This window comes from Phyllostomus discolor, chromosome 6 (assembly GCF_004126475.2).
Source record: "Phyllostomus discolor isolate MPI-MPIP mPhyDis1 chromosome 6, mPhyDis1.pri.v3, whole genome shotgun sequence".
NCBI classification, from domain to species: domain Eukaryota; kingdom Metazoa; phylum Chordata; class Mammalia; order Chiroptera; family Phyllostomidae; genus Phyllostomus; species Phyllostomus discolor.
In genome coordinates this window covers 123349153-123354293 of record NC_040908.2, presented here as the reverse complement: position 1 = coordinate 123354293, position 5141 = coordinate 123349153, and the positions used below count along the sequence as shown (strand labels likewise).

Genomic DNA, 5141 nt, shown 5'->3' with positions numbered 1-5141 from the left:
GGAAATCTTACCCATCATTGGCTAACTGATCAAGCTTAGGAGGTCGGGCACAGAAGAGGGAACGTTCATGCCAGGGAAATAAGTTTTGTCTCCTTAGTAGCTCCTGATCTGGAGGCCTCTCATTCAGCGTAAGTCACGGGGGGTTACAGCTTCCTGAGACCAGGCAGGGTGGTCCCCAGCAAAAATACTTAAAGTAAATCACACATTTGGCCTTCTGACCTGGAGTTTACTTTCAGGTTTTTTTTTTTTTTTTTTTTTAATTTCAATCATTGTTCAAGTACAGTTTTCTCCCCCCTACTCCCGTTCCAGCCCATCCACCCAACCCTCCCCCCTTCCCCCCATTACCCCCCACCCCTAGTTTTTGTCCATGTGTCCTCCAAATTTGTTCCTGTAATCCCTACCCATTCCCCCCTGAAATTCCCTCTTCTCTCACCTCTGGCCACTGTCAGACTATTCCCTATTTCAGTGTCTTTGGTTATATTTTGCTAGTTTTTTGTTTTGTTTTGTGTTGTTGTTTAGATTCCTGTTAAAGGTGATATCATGTGATATTTGTCTTTCACTGCCTGGCTTGTTTCACTTAGCATAATACTTTCAGGTTTTTTTTAAAACTTGTGTATTAAATTTTATTGACAGATAAAGAACTACCCATCTTTTTTCTTTCCTGTTATTTTATGAAGATTAGTGTCTTTTGAATAATGTGTCCATTTTCCCTAAGTTAACTATTTTATTGGAAAAAAGTTGTTTATCATATGTGCTTAATATCTTTTACATTGTTGATAATATTTTTAGTAATATTCCCTGCCTTCATTATTAATATAAATTTTGTGTTCTCACTCTTGATAGCATGTGGATAAATTTTTTTAATGAAATTCTCAAATTTTACAGGGCCAGGTTGCTGCTTTGTTGATTTTCTCCAATTATGTCAGGTAGGTATTTTAGTGATCCCTGATCTTACCATTTTTATTCTTTTCTTTGCCTTTTTTACTTAATTTATATTTTCACTATCGCCCTGACATGGAAATTATGTCTTTGGATGGTCACATATTATTATTTCTTAATAAATTAACTTATCCTAAAATTGTCTATGGAGACACAGCTTTTAGCTGACTCCCACCTACTTTATATGCCATATCTTCATCATCATTGGGGTCTGGGAGTCAAAAAAAATATATACCGACTCTTTTTTTTTCTGTTATAGAAAAAATACTTCAAATCTTTTTGAGAAAATGTTAATAATTATATTTAACACATCATTCAATTTTTATATTTGTAATATGTATTTCAATGTTTTATATGCAAAAAACTTTTATGCATTGTCTGCATAGAAAAAATTTTCAACATCTAATATGTAAGTTAAACATATGTAAAAATAGGAATAATACTATGTTAATCCATAAACATTCATGAGAAGATCCTACAATGTCTAAAATCTGTTCTTTTATTCTGCAGCAAACACAGCAAAATGGGAACAATAACAAAGGTCAAATAGTACATATGTTATGGTGACAGTTTAAAAAATGCAATCCATTCATTCAATAAATATTTACTAAGCTGCCATATTCCCTCCACAGTGCTAGTGACTGGACATATCAATATTAACAAAATAAATGTGCTACTTGCCCTGGTGTAGCTTGGAACAAATGAATTTAGTCCCCAAAGTTGAGCATTGAGCCAAAGGACATATAACAACACCATAGCAATATATAATTGAAAAGAACCAAGGTGCCTCAGCTGTTTCTTTAAGGACAAGAACCTATACAAAACCTCAGAGAGAAAGTAAGAGTAGATGGGACTAAATGATTGACTCTACAACCAAGGGGAAGGCAAATGGTAGCCCTTTAGCCATATAAAAGTAATCATAATAAAGTTTAAAAGACTTCATGATGGAGGGTTAGAGTAAAACTTTGTTATGTTTCCTCTCCTTGGTCTACTTAACACTTTTTTACTAGACCATTGATAAATGAGGATGAGTATGTGTTTGTTTTCTCCTCAAGAAGCTTTTCCTTAAAATTCATAATATTTGCATTATTTTCTTTGTCGCAAAGGTTTTGAACTGTGGGATTAATGATGTTATCTCCAAGAATAAGATGGCAGGCAGTTTAGAATGCTGAAAATAACAGAGTTCCAGACGACCATTCAGTTCATAACTTCCCAAGTATTGATTGACCTTCCTGTTTGCATAGCATATGTTTAGTTATTGGGAATCTGACAGATCTGAATTCCTATCTTACCTCTACCATGCAACTCCTATATGATCTTGGACAGATTATTTGACCTCCTTGAGAAACACTTTTCTTCATTGATTAAATGAAGGTAATAATAATACTTAATACTATTCAAAATATTAAATGATTCAAAATCGACATCTAGTAGTAAACAAGCCTCAGTAAGTAGAGCAATCTAACTGTACAAAATGTAGGAAAGAAGAGATTAAAATGCTCAGATTTTTGGCTTGTGAAATGTTAAGCATAAAAGTTTATTATGAAGACACCCTAAGAAGAAGCAGATTTCAGAAGGCAGAAAAGAAATCTAATTTGGACAAGTTGTTCTAAAAGGATACTTAGTTTATGATGAGTGTGCAAAGATAAGTCCGGGCTTGAGGAGAAAAGTCTAGGATAAAAGTATGTGTCATCAGGTGTTTGATTTTATCACTTCTTTAAACGCACAGACTCATGGTATCCATGCATTGACTCTATCCCAGGCAGGGAGCAATGTCTGAGCCCATCAGAGTGTCAGAGGTTGTGCACAACATTTACCACTTCTCTCCCATGCCTTGTTTCTAAGGACCTCTCTCTAACCAAAACAGTCCCTAATTCAAGGACTAGATACTTATTTCCTGTCCTTAGTGTTGCTGTCTCTGTGGATTGGCAGTATCAATCCATGTTTATTCTTATTCCCAGGACAGACCCAACCTGGCTGCAATCTCCAGAGAGTCCAGTGTCCCTGTAGCAGGTGAGTGAAGGAGGAAACACATGCAAACCCTCATATATCAGCAGAAGCCTTTGGTGGCAGGCAAACTCAACCACCTCTGCCATTTTATGCTTAATCCTGCAGGCAGTTTGAAAAGTGCTCTCCAAAGTATACATCGTCTGATAAGTATTCTGATATTCTAATCTATTTGCCTTTTACATTACTTTTATTTTTGGGCAATCAACCACTTAGAGCTTCACATCAAGCAGAGAAACACCTCAGAAGTCACCTCTAGGAAAATTGTTCTTTTTAGTGACTATATGAATGAACTATTCACCATTCAGGGAATTAGTTTTCAGCAGAATTTAAATTCTCCTAAGTTGTGATATTGTCCACTTCAGGTTATTATTCTCCAGTCAACACCATACAAGTGGTCACAAATTCCAAGCAAGGAGAAAATAACATATGATCTGTCAGTAATTTCCGCTGTAACTATTCTTATTAATATATAAATAATTAATTAAAAGTCATGAATATCACTGAAGGATGTTTATACAGACAATTTTCAAGTTGAAGGATATGAAACCAAAGAGTTTGTTTTTAGTAAATCATACATTTGTGGAATTTCCAAAAGTTAGAAAGAAACTGGGTGTGAAATTCTTTTCTCTTTCTTTAGTGTCAAGCTAGAAATCATATATTTTACCCATCATCGTATGTAGGGTGTGAAAGCAAGACAGCAGGAGGACTCAAGGATGACTGACTGTAGGTAGCCCAAACTTTACAGGAAAAATGAATTTAGATACATATTTGAATGTGAAATAAAAATAGTTTCTTCAAGAAAACACATGGCCATAAGTGGTTTTTTCAAGCTGTAACATCTGAAGATTCTATTCTAATGTGGTATGTATTTTTCTATGTATGTCAGCCACGTAAATGCTTTGTCCTGTTGAAAGTTCTGCATAATGCCAGAAACGTCAAAAACTGCTTTTCCTCCTCTGAAATTTCCAGCTTTATCTATTTTCTCAACTGAACATCTCTCTCTTTCATTGCAGGGCCCTCACTGCATCATGTCTATTATCAACACATCACAGGTTGAAGTCACCACCTTCTTTTTGGTTGGGATGCCAGGGCTGGAATATGCACACATCTGGATCTCTATCCCAATCTGCAGCGTGTATGTTGTTGCTCTTCTGGGAAACTGTACCATCCTTTTTGTCATCAAGACAGAGCCCTCCTTGCATGAGCCCATGTACTATTTCCTGTCCATGTTGGCCCTGTCTGACTTGGGTTTGTCCTTATCCTCTCTGCCCACCATGTTGAGGATCTTCTTGTTCAATGCTCCTGGAATTTCTGCCAATGCCTGCTTTGCCCAGGAATTCTTCATCCATGGATTCATGCTACTGGAGTCCTCAGTGCTCCTGATCATGTCTTTTGACCGCTTTCTAGCCATCCACAACCCCCTGAGATATAGCTCCATTCTTACTACTGTCAGAGTTGCCAAAATAGGAATAGGATTGTCCTTTAGAAGCATCCTCCTGGTTCTTCCCTTCCCCTTCACTTTGAGAAGGTTGCAATATTGCCAGAAAAGCCAATTATCCCATTCTTACTGTCTCCACCAAGATGTTATGAAGTTGGCCTGTTCTGACAACAAAATTAATGTCATCTATGGCTTTTTTGGAGCACTTTGTGTTATGGTAGACTTTATGCTCTATCTGCTGTCTCTTACTTCCTGATCCTCAAGACTGTGCTGGGAATTGCATCCCAGAAGGAGCAGCTCAAGGCCCTCAATACTTGTGTTTCACACATCTGTGCAGTTCTCATCTTCTATCTACCCATCATCAGTCTTGCCATTGTCCATCGCTTTGCCCAGCATGTGTCTCCTCTCTTCAAAGTTCTCATGGCAAATGTTCTCTTACTTGTGCCTCCACTGATGAACCCAATTGTGTACTGTGTGAAAACTAAGCAAATTAGAGTCAGAGTTGTATCTAAGTTATGTCAGAAGTAGGTATAAACTGATGTATAATAAGACACAAAGTGACAGGTTGTGTTAGTGAAGGTATCAATGTGGTTTCAAAGAACCTAAAATTTGATAGAAAAGACTCATTAATATTATTTTTGTCATTATTATCAGATTTATTTCATTCACAAGTAATACTGAGCAAGATATAGATAGAAAGGGTAACAAGCAGTATATATCTTGAGTTCTCTCCATTAAGGGGTATAGGGAAAAG

General features: G+C 36.6%; 1 pseudogene; it reads left to right on the top strand.

Annotated features, from left to right (window-relative positions):
• Positions 1–3958: 3958 nt before the first annotated feature.
• On the top strand, positions 3959–4915 carry LOC114500310 (annotated as a pseudogene).
• Positions 4916–5141: the final 226 nt, after the last annotated feature.